The following is a 19,284-nucleotide window of genomic DNA, read 5'->3' as shown; positions in this document are numbered from 1 at the left end:
GTTTCAAAATGAGCATATGGACGTGTACGGGTATGGAGACAACCTCATGATTCCATGGACCCTGCACGTCAGCATGAGACTATTCAAGCTGGTGGAGGCCCTGGAGTGTTGCAGGGCGTGTGCAGTTGGAGGGATATGTCACGCCTGACACGTCTAGATACGACTCTGACAGGTGACACGTACGTAAGCATCCTGCCTGTTCTCCTGCATTCATTCATGTCCATTGTGCATTTCGACGGATTTGGGCAGTTCCAGCAGGACAATGCGACACCCCACACGCCGGGAATTGTTACAGAGTGGCTTCAGGAACACTATTCTGAGTTTAACCACTTCCACTGGCCACCAAACACCGCAGACATGAGCATTATTGAGCATATCTGGGCCGGCCGGTGTGGTCGAGCAGTTCTAGGCGCTTCAGTCTGGAACCGCGCGACCGCTAGGTTGCAGGTTCGAATTCTGTCTCGGGCATGCATGTGTGTGATGTCCTTAGGATAGTTAGGTTTAAGTAGTTCTATGTTCTAGGGAACTGATGACCTCAGATGTTAAGTCCCATAGTGCTCAGGGGCAAATTTGAGCATATCTGGCATGCCTTGCAACGTGCTGTTCGGAAGAGATCTCCACCCCCTCGTACTCTTACGGATTTATGAGCAGCCCTGCAGGATTCATGGTGTCAGTTGCCTGCAGCACTACTTCAGACGTTAGTCGAGTCCATGCCACCTCATGTTGCAGCACTTCTGCGTGCTCGCGTGGCCCCTACACGATATTAGCCAGTTGTACCTGTTTCTTTGCGTCTTTAGTGTATCTGGGGCCTGGTGCACCCTTTTACTCCAGCAGCCTTGTGGCCTGCTTCTTACCTTATCAATAATTTTGAAGCAAACGAAACTTCCTGGCAGATTAGAACTGTGTGCCCGACCGAGACTCGAACTCGGGACCTTTGCCTTTCGCGGGCAAGCGCTCTACCAACTGAGCTACCGAAGCCGACTCACGCCCCGTACTCACAGCTTTACTTCTGCCAGTACCTCGTCTCCAACCTTCCAAACTTTACAGAAGCTCTCCTGCGAACCTTGCAGAACTAGCACTCCTGAAAGAAAGGATATTGCAGAGACATGGCTTAGCCACAGCCTGGGGGATGTTTCCAGAATGAGATTTTCACTCTGCAGCGGAGTGTGCGCTGATATGAAACTTCCTGGCAGATTAAAACTGTGTGCCCGACCGAGACTCGAACTCGGGACCTTTGCCTTTCGCGGGCAAGCGCTCTACCAACTGAGCTACCGAAGCACGACTCACGGCCGGTACTCACAGTAGATTGGAGACGAGGTACTGGCAGAAGTATAGCTGTGAGTACCGGGCGTGAGTCGTGCTTCGGCAGCTCAGTTGGTAGAGCGCTTGCCCGCGAAATGCAAAGGTCCCGAGCTCCAGTCTCGGTCAGGCACACAGTTTTAATCTGCCAGGAAGTTTCATATCAGCACACACTCCGCTGCAGAGTGAAAATCTCATTCTGGAAACATCCCCCAGGCTGTGGCTAAGCCATGTGTCTGCAACATCCTTTCTTTCAGGGGAGCTAGTTCTGCAAGGTTCGCAGGAGAGCTTCTGTAAAGTTTGGAAGGTTGGAGACGAGGTACTGGCAGAAGTAAAGCTGTGAGTACCGGGCGTGAGTCGTGCTTCGGTAGCTCAGTTGGTAGAGCACTTGCCCGCGAAAGGCAAAGGTCCCGAGTTCGAGTCTCGGTCGGGCACAGTTTTAATCTGGCAGGAAGTTTCATATCAGCGCACACTCCGCTGCAGGGTGAAAATCTCATTCTGGAATTTTGAAGCAGTTTATTTCGTACAGCGAGAGGAAACACATTCTAAATGTAGAGAGAAACCTCTGCTGGTAACCTTGGCTCTCTTAGACTCATTACATTACTATGTTACAAAAGCACACCGGAATAGAGCGTTTACTTGGATGCTAGATGTAAGAGTAGTCGCTTTTTAGCGAAAGAATCTTTGTCAATGTAAAGCATTGTTGTAAGGCACCATTGTGGAAGTCTGATTCAAAGCTAAATCTTTGGAAGTTGGTGTTTGGCTTCTCGATTAGCGATGAAAAAAAAATACGGTTTCACTGTTTTTGGAAATTCAACCCCTAAGGGGTGAAAGGGGAAGGAAGTACCAGAAATTAGTTATATGTGGTGACTTCAGTATTAATTTTGTATATGATTGTGCAAGAAAAAGGATGTCGGTAGATCTCCTAAGTACATATGATCTGATGAAGACTGTTTTTTTTTCAATTAGGGTGCAGGGGAAATGTAGTGCAGTCATAGATCATATTTTTATTCATTCTTCATTACTAGATGGGCATTCTGTTAGTAAAAGGGTGAATGGCCTTTCAGACCACAACACACAAATTTTATCACTAAAAGACTTGTGTACTCAAACAAATGTCACATATGATTACACAATATGTAGGAAAGTTAATCCAATGGGAATAGAGAGTTTTTTAAACCTCGACAAGGAACAAGAGTAGTAGGATGTTTATAGCGCTGATAACATATATGACAAATATAATGATTTCCTTAAACATTTCTCATCTTCGTTGAGAGTTGCTTCCCAGTAGAACGTTCTAAACGGTGTATTATCACTAACACACAGCCTGGGTGGCTGACTAGTGGGACAGGGATATCACGTAGAGGGAAATGGGAATTATACCAAGACGTTACAAGTAGTCAAAATCAAGCTACAGTAGCCCCATTGCAAACAGTACTCTAAGGTGCTTAAGAATGTTATCAGGAAGGCAAAGAGTATGTGGTATGCAAATAGAATAGCTAATTCACACGATAAAACTAAAACCAAATAGTCAGTTGTGAAGGAAGTGTCTGGTCAGTAGCACAAGGTCGACGATATAAAGTCAGTTCACAGAAAAAATATTTCTGTTACTGATAAATCAGATATACTTACAGTATTTAACGATGATTTTCTGAGAATTTCTGGTGAATTTAATAAAAATTTAGTTTCTACAGGGAATAATACAACATTCTTGGCAAATGCCTTTCCGAGATTGATGTCTGAAATACTCCTCTGTGACACAGACAAGGGGGACAATGAGTTAATAATTAAATCACTGAAGACTAAGGACTCTCATGGATATGATGGAGTGCCTAGCAGAATATTAAAGTACTGTGCTGCACATGTTAGCCCCATACTTAGCCATATTTGTAATTTTTCCTTTAGGAATGGTCAGTTTCCTGAAAGATTAAAGCACTCAGCAAGAAGGCCGCCTTACAAAAAGGGAGAAAGGGATAATGTAGACAATTTTAGATCCATTTCTATGCCATCAGTGTTTGCTAAAGTTATTATAAAGTTATTAATAAGGCTGTGTATGTAAGGATAATTGATCATTTATTATTACGTAATTTGTGGTCAGATGTTCAGTTCGTCTTTATAAGTCGTTTGACAACTGAAAATGCTATATTCTCTTTTCTCTGTGAGGTACTGGATAGGTTAAACAAAAGGTTTCGAACGCTAGGCATATTTTTTGATTTAACTTTTCTCACATGATAAACTGAAAGGCAACAGGCAGATTCCATATTTCAGTTTTGCGGAAAGCATTTGACACAGTGCCCCATTGCAGGCTGTTAGCGAAGGTACGAGCTTATAGAATAAGTTCACAGATATGTGAGTGGCTCGAAGACTTCTTCAATAATAGAACCCAGTACGTTGTCCGGGGCGGCGAGTGTTCATCAGAGATAAGGGTGTCGGCAGGAGTGTCCCGCGCAAGTGCGACAGCACCGCTGTTGTTCTCTATGTACGTAAATGTTCTGGCTGACATGGTGGGCAGCAATCTGCGGTTGTTTGCTGATGATGCCGTGGTGTCGGTAGGTGTCCAACTTCGACTGACTATAGGAAGATACAAGATGACGTAGACAAAATTTCCGGTTGGTGTGAGGAATGGTAGCAAGCCCAAAGGTGGAAAAATGTAAGTTGATGTGAGTGAGTAGGAAGATCAAACTTGTAACAGTATTACAAGTGTCCTGCTTGACACAGTTAAGTCGTTAAAATATCTGGGTATAACGTTTCAAAGCGACATGTGGTGGATCGTGTGCTGTCTCCGCCAGACACCACACATGCTAGGTGGTAGCCTTTAAATCGGCCGCGGTCCTTTAGTATACGTCGGACCCGCGAGTCGCCACTATCAGTGATTGCACACCGAGCGCCGCCACACGGCAGGTCTAGTCTAGAGAGACTCCCTAGCACTCGCCCCAGTTGTACAGCCGACTTTGCTAGCCATGGTTCACTGTCTACATACGCTCTCATTTGCAGAGACGACAGTTTAGCCTAGCCTTCAGCTACGTCATTTGCTACGACCTAGCAAGGCACCATATTCAGTTACTATAATGTATTCTGAACAGATAATATTGTGAATCATGTACCGTCAAGAGCGACGTTCATCATTAATGCATTTAAGTTAAGTATCAAACTAATTACGTCCGCTTTCTGAATTTTCATTCCTTGTCATGTTCCAGACCTCATGTCAGTATAGTTCTTCCATCCTCACGCCAGCCTGCGTGAGCTAAAACGCGTGCATTTCGGCCTCCACTCGTAACACGGTGTTGGCTCTTCTGCTAACACAACGAGCACACGTGAACTGTGGTGGGGGAAGCGAATGGTCGACTTCGGTTTATTGGTAGAATTTTAAGAAAGAGTGATTCACGTGTAAAGGATGGCACTGGTACGACCTATTCTTGAGTTCTGCTCGAGTCTTTGAGATCCCTACCAGGTCGGATTGAAGGAAGACATCGAAGTAATTCACAGGTGGGCTGCTAGATTTGTTACCGGTAGCTTCGTACAACACGTAGGTGTTACGGAGCTGCTTCGTGAATTCAGATGGGAATCCCTGGAGGGAAAGAGACGTATTTTCAAGAAACGCTTATGAGAAAATTTAGAGAACCGGCAGTTGAAGCCGATTGCCGAATGATTCCACTGCCGCCAAGACGTATTCGGCGTAAGGACCACGAAGACTAAATACGAGAAACTAGGGCTCATTGGCGGTATAGAAACAGACGTTTCTCCCTTTCTCTATTTGCGAGTGCAACAGGAAAGGAAATGGCAAGTACTGGTGCGGGCTACCCACCGGTGTCTTGCTGAGTATCTATGTAGCTGTTTCTGGAGAGCATCTCGCCTGGACTTCTTCAGAACGTTCCCTTGCAGTTGTGCACTACTTGGTTGCTCCAGTGCGATGGGGCTGCAGTGCACTTTGGTCGTGGACCCAGGGCGTGTTTCAGAGAGAGTTTCAGGCAGAGGGTACGTGGAAGAGGATTGCCTGTGCCTTGGCCTGCGCGCTCCCCAACCTCACCCCTCTTTACTTTTCCGCCGGCTTATGCAAAGTCCCTTGTGTACTCAACACAACCAGGAACAGTTCCTCAGTTTACTGAGCGCATCTTTACAGCTTTTGATACCGTCAGAGGAGACCGCGGAATCTTAGGGAGTATCAGACAAAACATTGTTCGTCCTTGCACATTATGTAACGAAGTTGATCATTTACTCTACGGCGGTGATTCCCCAAACTACAGTATTTTGCTGTTCCGTTTAGCCTACCCAACGTATAGAAACTGCACATTGCCGTTGAAGCTTTATTTCACACTTCTGGGTGTGGGTACCTTGTTGCACAATGTTGTGAATTTCATCCTCTGCGATATCCTAATATTTTTGTACATACTGTAAGTAGGCTGTTTATGATTTTATATTGGTAACGCCATGCTGCGCTCTGTATGAAAATCACAGCCAGTGCTGTGTGCAGTCTGTGGCTGGGTGGCATTGTTGGAATTTGCTGTTGTAGTGTTGGGCAGTTGGCTGTTAACAGCGCGTAGCGTTGCGCAGTTGGAGGTGAGCCGCCAGCAGTGGTGGATGTGGGGAAGTGAGATGGCGGAGTTTTGAGAGCGGATGATCTGGACGTGTGTCCATCAGAGACAGTACATCTGTAAGACTGGATGTCATGAACTGCTATATATATTATGACTTTTGAACACTATTAAGGTAAATACATTGTTTGTTCTCTATCAAAATCTTTCATTTGCTAACTATGCCTGTCAGTAGTTAGTGCCTTCAGTAGTTCGAATCTTTTATTTAGCTGGCAGTAGTGGCGCTCGCCGTATTGCAGTAGTTCGAGTAACGAATATTTTTGTGAAATAAGTGATTTGTGAAAGGTATAGGTTAATGTTAGTCAGGGCCATTCTTTTGTAGGGATTTTTGAAAGTCTGATTGCGTTGCGCTAAAAAATATTGTGTGTCAGTTTAGTGTTGATCAGAATAGGTAAAGAGCGAAATGTCTGAGTACGTTCAGTTTTGCTCAGCTGTTTGAAAATCAAATAATGTAAGAGATTTATCAGCACAGTAATTCAATAAGTTTTCTAAGGGGACGTTTCATAATACTCTATTTATTTATGAGCTTCAATAGATTGGAAATAACAGGCAACTAGTTGCAAAATACTAAACGTTGACCTTGATTTCTACAGTTTTAAAATAGACTTCTTAGAACACTAAACGTTGTTAGATCCATTGTCGTAGGTGTGGTATTTTGAAAAGTTTTAAGACAAAGCTTTACAGCAGAGATCTACTGCTTTTAACTCACCTATTTTAAATGGTGATTAAGTGGATTTCACGCACATGTACTAGGCAAGTTATCGATAATGTGAGTCCATGTACAATATCTTTTGAAGTAGACAGTTTGAAAATTATCGAAACCATGGCTCATGTTTAATACAACTGAATTTTGTAAATGACTGACTGTTATTTCCAGTCCACAGAAGCTCTCGCGTGCGCAGTTCCTGAAGCGCAGGCAATTTCAGAAGTTTACATCTTATATATTTATTCTTGTCGAAGGCATCGAACAACACTAACAATAAAATTATTAACTATAAACAAACTTAATTTATGTAACTGAGACGACACACTAAGGCATTAAATAATACTGTAATATTTAATGTTGTTTTCAAGTGTTGCAATTGCCCTAGAGTGCACGCTTCATTCAACTTTCTGCACATTAAGAAGTGGGATGGATCTTCCAGTTCACCACGTTCAAAGTGTCCATTAGTATTAATGTAGCTTCAACCCTTTAAATTTTCTTTACTCTGAGATATGGCTGTCAGGTGATTCAGGGCTTTCCAAGTCGTATAAGGCAACTCGAAGGCCCCAAAAAATTCCTCCTTCAGATTATTCCATTGCCCCACTGGAGATGAGTTCCGCCAAAATCCTACTCTAGGTTTGTTATGTGGCGAGCTTAGCGCCCTCTGCTTAGCCTACAGGGATTTTTTTATCTTTATTTAATCAATTTTTTATGTTGTTCACGAACTTCAACACATTCGAAGCTTTTCACCACAATTAAGACCATGCTCTTTTCGAATGTGCTTCTGACCCAAAAGCGATTCTGGTAGCTAGAGACCAAAGTGTTTGTTAATTATACTTTTTGCGTTCTTTTGGAGATATTTCCATAGCAACTTTCATCCTCTAACAATTATTTCTCCACATCTAACCGAGAAGTGGAATACCAGTTTTCATACACAGGGCTATTACAAATGATTGAAGCGATTTCATAAATTCACTGTAGCTCCATTCATTGACATATGGTCACGACACACTACAGATACGTATAAAAACTCGTAAAGTTTTGTTCGGCTGAAGCCGCACTTCAGGTTTCTGCCGCCAGAGTGCTCGAGAGGGCAGTGAGACAAAATGGCGACAGGAGCCGAGAAAGCGTATGTCGTGCTTGAAATGCACTCGCATCAGTCAGTCATAACAGTGCAACGACACTTCAGGACGAAGTTCAACAAAGATCCACCAACTGCTAACTCCATTCGGCGGTGGTATGCGCAGTTTAAAGCTTCTGGATGCCTCTGTAAGGGGAAATCAACGGGTCGGGCTGCAGTGAGCGAAGAAACGGTTGAACGCGTGCGGGCAAGTTTCACGCGTAGCCCGCGGAAGTCGACAAATAAAGCAAGCAGGGAGCTATTTTCATCTTTCAACAGGATGGTGCTCCACCACACTTCCATCATGGTGTTCGGCATTTCTTAAACAGGAGATTGGAAAACCGATGGATCGGTCGTGGTAGAGATCATGATCAACATTTCATGTCATGGCCTCCACGCTCTCCCGACTTAACCCCATGCGATTTCTTTCTGTGGGGTTATGTGAAAGATTCAGTGTTTAAACCTCTTCTACCAAGAAACGTGCCAGAACTGCGAGCTCGCATCAACGGTGCTTTCGAACTCATTGATGGGGACATGCTGCGCCGAGTGTGGGAGGAACTTGATTATCGGCTTGATGTCTGCCGAATCACTAAAGGGGCACATATCGAACATTTGTGAATGCCTAAAAAAACTTTTTGAGTTTTTGTATGTGTGTGCAAAGCATTGTGAAAATATCTCAAATAATAAAGTTATTGTAGAGCTGTGAAATCGCTTCAATCATTTGTAATAACCCTGTATTAAGCTTTAATTTTTTTTAATGTAACGAAATACTATTTTCTCAAAAATTTTCATCCGCTATTGCACTCCCTTAGTGGTTGAATTTCCAGAAACACTGAAGCACGTACTTTTTTTTTACTTCTAATCGAGACGTCAAATACCAGTTGTCATATATGACTTATTTGACTTAATTCCTTTGGCCCCTATGCGGGCATAGGCCATCCAGGAGAACTCGCCATCCGTCTCTGTTTTTGGCCATTTGCCTCAATTCTGCCCAGGTCTTGCCAACTCTTTTTGCTTCCCCTTCCACTGTCCTCTCCCATGTGCCCCTTGGTCTTCCTCTCTTCCTTGTTCCCTGGGGATCCCATTCCAATGCTTTTCTCTCGATGGCTCCATCTGGTTTTCTTAAGGTGTGCCCCAACCAGCCCCACTTTCTCTCTCGTATCTGGTCTTCTATAGGTATCTGGTTTGTTATTCGCCAGAGCTCCTCATTACATATTTTTTCTGGCCACCAGATATTCATGATGCGTCGAAGACATCTATTTATGAAGCTTTGTAACTGGGATGTTATCTTTTTATCCATTTTCTAGTTTTCACTGGCATACAGAAGGACGGCCTTCACATTTGTATTCAAAATACGGATTTTTGTTTTGTACGTGATATTTCTATTTTTCCATATTGGATACAATTGTATGAAGGCAGCATTAGCCTTTTTAATGCGGTTTTTCACGTTATCTCCAGCTCAACCTCAAAAATCCTTAAGTAGTTCTTTAGAAATTATTATTCACCAAAAAATTTCCCTGACTATTTTCTCCCCTTAGTGGTCGAATTTACAAAATGCTGAAACAAGTATTTTTTTATTTTCCGACTGAGTTCTAGCTTCAAAATGTATTTCATCCCCTATCTCACCCCTTTACGAGAGGAATTTCGGATAAACCTTTCTTAAACGATGCTTACAGTGTAAGATACACACTACCGCCAGACCTCAAGTCATTATCCTTAGCTGTTTGCGCTGGGCGATAAAGAGTCAAAGAATCCGTTTTTCTTTTCTTTATTTATTTACACGCTAAGTTCCGTGGGACCAAATTGAGGAGCAAGTCTCCAAGGTCATGGAACGTCTCAGTACATAAAATTACAACATAAAAGTAATAGATAAAAATAAAATGTTTATGAACCCAAAAAAGGCAAGCCATAAGTTTAAGTAAACGCTATTAATAATATAACATAAGGATCAGCTTCATTTTTCAAGGAGCTCGTTAACAGAATAGAAGAAATGGCACATGACGAAACTCTGCAGTTTCGATTTGAAAGCGCGTGTATTACTGCTAAGATTTTTAATTCTTGTGGTAGTTTATTGAAAATGGATGCAGCAGTATACTGCACACCTTTCTGCACAAGAGTTAAGGAAGTGCGGTCCAAATGTAGATTAGATTTCTGCCGAGTATTAACAAGATAAAATGGTAAAGAATGTACGTTTTCAGAGGCCAGTGTCAAAATACCCAGACTAATAAACAGGGGTCGACAAGCGGTTCGCGAGTTTCTGAGCCAAAAATATCCTTTTAGAATGGTAAGAGTTATCCCAAAATATAATACTATAGGATATAAGCTAATGGAAATAAGCAAGGTAGACTAATTTGCGTGTCGAACAATCAGTTACTTCAGATACAGTTCGGATAGTAAAAATGGCAGCGTTAAGTTTTTCAACAAGATCCTGAATGTGAGCTTTCCAAGACAGTTTCCTATCGACCTGAACACCTAGAAAGTTGAACTGTTCAGTTTCACTAATCGTATGCCCATTCTGTGAAATTAAAACGTCGGGTTTTGTTGAATTGTGTGTTAGAAACTGTAAACACTGAGTCGTACTCTAAATAACGTTAGTTTATTTTCTGCAAGTCATGAACTTGCGCCATGATCTGCACTATTTGAAACCGAGATAATGTTCCAGACAACATCCGTTACTACCAAGCTAGTCTCATCAGCAAACAGAAATATTTTCGAGTTACCCATAATACTAGAGAGTATATCATTTATATAATTAAGAAACAGGAGAGGCCCCAACACTGATCCATGGGGCACCCTCCATTTGACAGTACCCCACTCAGACCCCACATCACAGCCATTCTCAACACTGTGAATAATGGCCTTTTACTGTCTGTTGTTAAAGTAAGAGGTGAACCAGTTGTGAGCTACTCCCCGTATTCCGTAATGCTCCAACTTCTGGAGCAATATTTTGTGACCAGGATGCTGTCTAAAACCATGCTGATTTTTGCACGTAAGCTTCTCACTCTCAAGGGATTCTATTATACGAGGGCAGTTCAATAAGTAATGCAACACATTTTTTTTCTCGGCCAATTTTGGTTGAAAAAACCGGAAATTTCTTGTGGAATATTTTCAAACATTCCCGCTTCGTCTCGTATAGTTTCATTGACTTCCGACAGGTGGCAGCGCTGTACGGAGCTGTTAAAGTGGCGTCTGTAACGGATGTGCGTTGCAAACAACAGGCAGTGATCGAGTTTCTTTTGGCGGAAAACCAGGGCATCTCAGATATTCATAGGCGCTTGCAGAATGTCTACGGTGATCTGGCAGTGGACAAAAGCACGGTGAGTCGTTGGGCAAAGCGTGTGTCATCATCGCCGCTAGGTCAAGCAAGACTGTCTGATCTCCCGCGTGCGGGCCGGCCGTGCGCAGCTGTGACTCCTGCAATGGCGGAGCGTGCGAACACACTCGTTCGAGATGATCGACGGATCACCATCAAACAACTCAGTGCTCAACTTGACATCTCTGTTGGTAGTGCTGTCACAATTGTTCACCAGTTGGGATATTCAAAGGTTTGTTCCCGCTGGGTCCCTCGTTCTCTAACCGAACACCACAAAGAGCAAAGGAGAACCATCGGTGCGGAATTGCTTGCTCGTCATGTGGCTGAGGGTGACAATTTCTTGTCAAAGATTGTTACAGGCGATGAAACATGGGTTCATCACTTCGAACCTGAAACAAAACGGCAATCAATGGAGTGGCGCCACACCCACTCCCCTACCAAGAAAAAGTTTAAAGCCATACTCTCAGCCGGTAAAGTCATGGTTACAGTCTTCTGGGACGCTGAAGAGGTTATTCTGTTCGATATCCTTCCCCATGGCCAAACGATCAACTCTGAAGTGTATTGTGCTACTCTTCAGAAATTGGAGAAACGACTTCAGCGTGTTCGTAGGCACAAAAATCTGAACGAACTTCTCCTTCTTCATGACAACGCAAGACCTCACACAAGTCTTCGCACCCGAGAGGAGCTCACAAAACTTCAGTGGACTGTTCTTCCTCATGCACCCTACAGCCCCGATCTCGCACCGTCGGATTTCCATATGTTTGGCCCAATGAAGAACGCAATCCGTGGGAGGCACTACGCGGATGATGAAGAAGTTATTGATGCAGTACGACGTTGGCTCCGACATCGACCAGTGGAATGGTACCGTGCGGGCATACAGGCCCTCATTTGAAGGTGGCGTAAGGCCGTAGCATTGAATGGAGATTACGTTGAAAAATAGTGTTGTGTAGCTAAAAGATTGGGGAATAACCTGGTGTATTTAAATGCTGAATGAAACAACCCCTGTTTCAGAAAAAAAATGTGTTGCATTACTTATTGAACTGCCCTCGTATTTTCGAACTGAGAATATGTTCAAAGATTCTTCAGCAAACGGAAGTTGATATTGGTCTGTACTATGCACCGTTCAAACAATCTTGTAGGACGTGTGGTTGACTGCGGTGATCTTGAAGAATTAAATCCGAGACGTTCACTGAGAACCTCACCCGGTAATTGCTCATACAGGTAGTGCGTGGATTTTCAGCAGCCTAGTGGTGGCATTCATTTCACATTTACAAGTATTGACTCCTGATGTCAAAATGTTGCGATTTTCGCCTAAAATCTTGCGAATTTTTTAAACATAATTCTGTAACACGTGTATACAAGTCGTACGACGGTTGCATTTATAATCTTCGTTGCTATAGTTTCTGTAGCAGCGATGAATTTTATGAATTATTTGGTGATGCCTTCAGCTGCCATTCTCTTTATTTTATGTACGATTGTATAATTTTGGCCTTAGGCCACATTCAGGTACCTGGAACGGAAGTATTATATACTGGATGCGTAAGTATCACTGATGAATGTAACAAAGGAACAAGTCATATAGCAAGATGTACTAGGATAATTAGAACTTATTTTGTAGACAATGCTGTAATGGTGTATTATGCCATGGACGACTTTGCTCTTAGGACTGCAAGCAATTGGCACAAAGTAGATTAGAAATAGTTTTTTGCTATATTAGAAGTACGTTATTTCTGATCAATTTTTGTAAATTTCTAATACTTAAATCGATGATTTTTACGTTTATACCCTAGGAAGACTATTTTGCACAAGTCTTGGGAATTAAGGAGATCGACAGGATAAGGTCAAAAAAACTCGAAATTTCTTTATTGCGGTTAGAATGTATATACATTGGAGAATTATTCCCCAAAATATAATGCGCCAACTCCAAAAAGTAACGCCTCTATGAGAGTTTGAAGCCGAGAGAGCACGACACGCATCGGTGTCGGAGAACCGGTTTCGCGTCTGTGAGACGTTTAGGGTTTTGAGTAAACCTAATTTGCTGGAGCGTTGTTTGGGTGATTTTACTCAAAATGTGAACGAAAGTTCCAGTAGTCCATCTGGGGATGAGCTCCAGAAATAACATCCAGCAAAAGCGAAATTGTCAACATTGCTTCAAATTTGGCCGTATGCCTGTTCAATGTAGGTCACACTTCATTAATGCACGTGGCAAATCACCTTCAAATCAAAGTCGGTGATGAAACGCGCCGATCCTGTGAAGACAGGGACGCCAGCGACGGTGCGCTCAGCGGTGAACAGGGCTTTCAGAGCAAAAATGAGCCCTTGTCAGGTCAAAGTAGCAGAAAGCGGCCATCCACAACCCAGGGCGACAGTTATTGTGGACCAGACATCGATGATATCCCGTAAATTTCAAGCTTTGTCCCTTTTTATATGCTAAATACTTGTCAAACTTCACACTCATTTTTCTCAGCAGCATGTTTTCGACATGGCTGTTGTCGTCCACGCTACAATTTGTATCCGATTTAATGACTTTTGGTCTCCCTTGAAACAAACTGTATTCTCTTCAGTTCATCGTAGCCGAGTTTTTTATGTTGATCTTTAGTATTTTATTCGGCCAAAAAAGGAGGGTCCAAAAATGACAATTTTTTTCAAATATCTTAAACTCTGCCTGATTTTTTTTCTTTTTTGGCAAATCCCTAGGATGAACTAATAAAATTACATCTGTAAGTACCAGTGTGATACGTTAATCCCCTGTTTCAGACAACCACAACCGGAGATACAGCGACAATCGTCAATCTATCTCTGTTGAGAGTTGCCTCGGGAAAATCCCAACTACACAGTGAAGATATTAATATTTTTCAATAACAAAGTAAAAATGGAACTTTCCATGTACGCTTTATTCATTGCAGCAAACCCCATTTTTCTACTAAATTCCTTCTGAGGGTGCACCAAAGGTAGATGGACTGTTGTCACTTATTGTCGTGTGTTTTTTAAACCATGTGCTAACTATCCTTCCTCTTTGCCCAATATAAAATTTCGAGAATTCTTTACAGTTAATTCTCTAGATCCATGATTGCGGAAAACGCTGTGATTTTCGTAGTATATGTCTCAATAATCGTTGTAAATTGTTAGTGCTCCTGTAGATAGTGTATCATTTTGTGTTCTTGAAACATAGACTATTTTTGTCGCAAACAATAACTAAATAGGTCTATATCGAAACTTAGTTTTTCTGTTGTTCGTTTATATTTCTGAATAAAGTTATTTCATTTAATTAGGTAGGTACATTGCTTTACGCGCATTGCGGCTTTGATTGAAGTACATGCCGTGATAAAGATGCCAGTTCAACTTTAGTGGCTTATTAGACGTATACGCGAACTAACGCAAAGAAGCTGCTTGTTTAAGAGGCGGTTTGTAGGCGTCAGCTTGCACACAGTGTCATGCGCGAGCAGCGTGGTGCAGCATTTGATGTGGCCTCATCACTTAACAACACATTTCCTTTTGTCCCGATGGTGGAGTAGTGGCCGTGGGAGTGGATGCATTCCGTCACGTTGTAAGGAAACGTGGCTGTTCTTGGCTTCTAGTACTGTAAAATTCGTTTGTGCGCCTGTCAAACTCGTGTAGAAGAAGTCGTCGCCTCATGGGCAATGATTTTATTCATTTTTGTTTTTTAAGTAACCGGGGGTGAATGGTCTACGAAGCGGGGACGTCCCGCTGCCCATTGCGACAATGGGCATCGCACGAAGATTCGGAGTAAATACTAACAAAGAGGGGAGGTGATGCATGACAGACGTCATTTTAAGGGTACTTATAGTACCGCCACCTGTCGGAAACCCGGGAAATATTTCACGATGCCCCACAACAACTTCCGTATTTTTTCAACCGAAACTGGCTGAGGAAGAAATGCATTGCGTTACTTACTGAACGCTCCTCGTAGAACTCCGCGACTTGTGACTGATGAGCATACGTCCCCTTATGAGGCTCTGCGTGAACTGTAGAATGTCTCCAATCATTTTTTCCCCTCACGTCCACGGCAGTAATATCATTTCCAGTAACATTATTTGCAAGCGTCGTAACAGCTACCCTCCGCCACTCACCATGCACCATCTTGTGTAGAATAAATTTAGAGACGCGTCTAATTCTGTGAAATAAATTCGACATAATGCTTACAGTGTAGGCTACTAAGACCTTCTCACTTCTAGGATGCTTATGAATTCTTGTATTATGAAATTAGAGACACGCGAACACGACATTACAAGCACGCAGGAAGATGTGGTGCGTCATGCCCCGAATGGAAATTTCCCCCCAAATTGCAGGTTGCGTATCTGAACCGTGATTCCCGTGGGGGACCGGTGCCCTATTATGAAAACGAGGGCAACATTAAAACGCGCGCCATTCCAGTTGCGAGGAAGGAAGGGTAATCTCATTCTTGCATTATGGAAAGAGGTCACTATAGGTATTCTACTAGGGTAGCCCTCGGACGTAGGTAGCATATTGAGTGAAACAGGTCTTAACGGTTGCGTGCAAACAACCCGTGAATAACAATGACACTAAGGCACCGATTTACATTTTGATTTACGTAGTTAGTTCCATATGAAGTACGTTAGGTGATGAAGGCTTACACTGAGCGTTTTATTTTTGTACCAGACTTATTCATCCTCTTAAGAAAAAGGATGGCGTAAGCTAATTCGCTTTAGAATGTGGGTGAATGAAATTTTAATTTGAAAACCGTCCTACGTAAGCTGATGTGAAAATTAAAGTTTTTTCTAGTCCTGAGCTTGTTGAATGTGGTATTTCCTTTCCAACCTTACATGTTACAATCTTGTCAGCAATCCAGTTACGTGGTCAACTACAACTCCATAACTGAAACACGTTCCGGCTTGAAATTTCTCATGAGTGACTAGCAGTAAAATGACAGAAGGCCACTTTAAGTGGAACAGCATTACCGTCAAGAACCAATGCTAAACCATAATTATTTCTATACTAACTATTATTCATTTTAATATACGCTATCAGTTCATCTGGAACTGAGACAAGTAGTGCAGTGGGTAAAGACAGCGCTTTGGGCGTTAGTGGTGTTCGGAATCCGCAGAAAAGTAAGTTTGTGCTATACAGGGTGTAGCAAAAAGATATGGCCAAACTTTAAGGCAACATTCCTCGTATGTAAAGAAAATATGTTATATGGATGTGAGTTCGAGATACGCTTTATTTCAGTGTTGGAGGTCGGTTTCCACAAATCTTCACCAAAATAATAATGGGAAATACACAGGAAAAGAAAGTATGGGGACAGTATGAAAAAGTTTCCTAAATGAAATGTTCAAAACGCCATCCATTAGCCAGAATACATGCATTGAATCCCTGACAGGCAGATGTAGCACCGGAAAATTGCGTAGTGTTTCACAGCCCTCGAAAATACGTACACGAAGACTCTGCACATCTTATACTGAGGTTCCGTACACAAGAGCTTTCAAATGATCCGCAAATATAAGTCAGGTGGGTAAAGGTCCGGAGAGCGTAGAGGCCAAGGAATTCTACACACACATGCAACGAAATCCACCGCACGGCGCGTCGTGGAGGGAACCATGTACCACTAGTCCTTTCAATTCCTGTTCCACTCGCAAGCAGAGCGAGAATGGGACTGTATAAATGCCTCCGTACGAGCTAAAACGTATCCTAGCTTCGCGGTCCTTACTCGAAATGTACGTTGGTGGCAGTAGAACTGCCTCAGATGCTGGTTCTTTAAATTTTCTCCATAGTACCTCACGAAAAGAGGTCGTATTCCATGCAGGGATTCCCATTCGAGTTCACGAAGTATCTCCGTAATAATAGCGTACTGATCGAACCTACCGGTAAGAAATATAGCAGCACGCCTCTGATTTTTTTCTGTGTCGTCATATAATCCGATCTTGTGGAGAGTCTAAGCATTTGGGCAGTACTCAAGAATGTGCCGCACTAGCGTTCCATATGCCGTTTTCTTTATCGACAAGCTACGTCTTCATAAAATTCTCTCAGTAACACCAAGTCGAGCATTCGTCTTCCCTACTCCAGCCTGTGTGCTTATTCCTCTATATATCGCTTTAAAACGTTACACCTACATAGCTAATCGTTGCGACTGTGTCAAGCAGTACATTATAACATTATATCTAATATTGCAAGATAGATTTCTCCCACTTATCCTCATTAACTTATATTTTTTTACATTGCGAGCAAGCTGCCATTTATCGTAGCCCAGTCAATTAGACATTAAGCCGAACATTTTAAAAAAAAAAACAAGCTGAGACTTGGTAGAAACGCTCAGGACAATGACCATCTCTAACTGTCCATCTCTCGCTGTATCAATTATTTAGAACCCTACCAACATTAGCACTGATATGAGGAGTAATTCTGTCGTGCGTGAAGTACATGTACGCAAGGTTTAAGGAGAAAAGAGGGAATACTCCTTCAGAAAGCAAGGTGAGTTTCTCCGTTGAATCTCGGTGAAAGCATATGAGGCCCAAACAAGAAGGCACTAACAATGTTGCCTCAAACTTTGACGGAAAAGTTTTATTGATAACGTAACTGCACGATTTCGCGAGGGTCCTTGACTGTCCATTCGTGATGATTGTAAAAATTTACAATCCGATTACGCTGAAACGAAGCCGCACCCGTGAACAGCACATTTACATTAAAGTGAGGGCCGAAAGATTGTTCAAAGATTCATCCGCAGATGTGTACCCGTGCAGGAAAGCAACTGCTGATAGCGCCTGCATACGCCGTATATGGTATGGATACAGCAGGTCCTAATGTAGCACTCTCATGTGGCAACGCTACTTGTCGCGGCTAATTGTCTTGTGGTGACACCGGCATTGTTGTCAACTACACGAAGATGTTCCTTCACCATGTGAGATGTCCTCGTCCTTTAGGCCTCCACCAGTCGCGAGTAGTAGGCGTAAACTTTCCTTGATCCTTAAGATGACAATGAGTTTCCCCAAACGTCTTCCTGTCGGGACACCGTAGATCTCGAAATCTCTGCCGATACAAACGGTGGACGCCACGACCATTATCATCTGCTAAGCCGTTCAGCAAATGGTCATCTGACACCTCCGCATTTGAGTAAACCTCCACTGCACTGTACCGAAAACCCAAGTCTGTGATGAACATTAAACAGTTGAGGCTAAGTGGCGGATGTTAGTAGAGCAATGAAGTAATTCGCATGTCAACACGAGAAATTACGTTAGTAGCATTTCGACACAAGCAATGAAGTGAGTCACATGAGGACATTAGTTCGGTTCAGTTGGAACAACAAATACTGATCATTAACCCAAGAGTTACAACTTACTGTACATTGTAACCTAGCATAAAGGGGTGAATATTTTAACACTTTCATATAAGAAAACGTTTCATGTATTTCCTAGTATGTTCTGTTTCTGTGTCTTTCCCATGATTCATGTCATTATGAAGAAAAGCAGAAAACTGGATATCACATGGAAATAAAACGTTTCTGGACCGAATTCCATACAATAAATTTTATTTCTCTGTATATGAGGAATGTTTCCTGAAAATCTTTTTGTTACACCCTATAGAGAAAGACGGAGCGTAGACGCTATTGTCCACAAGTCAACAAGTTCTATGGGGTACGTGAGATGTGGATTACTTACTGCTCGTAACTTGTATGTTTCCATGCGGCTGGTCTGATCGTATATCTCGCCTGACAAAGAGTTAAATGCGTGAAGCAATTTAGATTAGTTCCAACGCCTGGGCCACTCGGTGATTATTTCACAGCATGTTCCAACACGGATTAGGCTGTACTAAGAGGTGAGATAAACGAGCTAAAAGGAATGCCATATCCTTTCTCAATGTACACATAGCTCAGGAAAGTTCGAAAGACAGCTTCAGTAAGTTTGGAAGAGGAGGACAGCGGCACTGCGTAAATTGAAGTTTTGGGGAGGGCAGTGAGGTGTGTGGTTTTAGCTAGCAGCCTACAGCTCTCGCAGATAGAAACAAAGAAATTGGCTTCCGTCATTTGTCCAACATCAGTGCTGCCAACAGTTAAAGTGAGCTCCCCACCAGTTCCAAGCGCAGAAACCACCAGCAAACCACTGACAAAAATGCCTCTACTCTCATAATCTCTAAAATTTCGAATACAATTTTTTAAAATTATTATGAAAGAAAACAATAAATTTATTAGTAATTAATTTCCTTTCTTATTAAGTAATGAAATATTCACAACCATTAAATGAGCATACAATAAATAAATCAGCAAGTCAAGGTAAGGAACATACAA

The 19,284-nt window shown here is 42.5% G+C and overlaps 1 protein-coding gene and 1 non-coding gene across 4 annotated transcripts in view; both read right to left on the bottom strand.

Moving 5' to 3' along the window:
• LOC124615803 (inactive dipeptidyl peptidase 10) overlaps nucleotides 1–19,284 on the bottom strand; it is a 1,404,300-nt gene that overhangs the window by 1,345,650 nt on the left and 39,366 nt on the right. The window lies entirely within an intron of this gene.
• Trnas-cga lies at nucleotides 1,205–1,279 on the bottom strand. Its single transcript has one exon. It is a non-coding gene; the product is annotated as a tRNA-Ser (tRNA).

Source organism: Schistocerca americana, chromosome 5, assembly GCF_021461395.2.
Source record: "Schistocerca americana isolate TAMUIC-IGC-003095 chromosome 5, iqSchAmer2.1, whole genome shotgun sequence".
NCBI classification, from domain to species: domain Eukaryota; kingdom Metazoa; phylum Arthropoda; class Insecta; order Orthoptera; family Acrididae; genus Schistocerca; species Schistocerca americana.
Note: the sequence above shows the minus strand (reverse complement) of the source record. Positions and strands in the feature narration are given on the sequence as shown.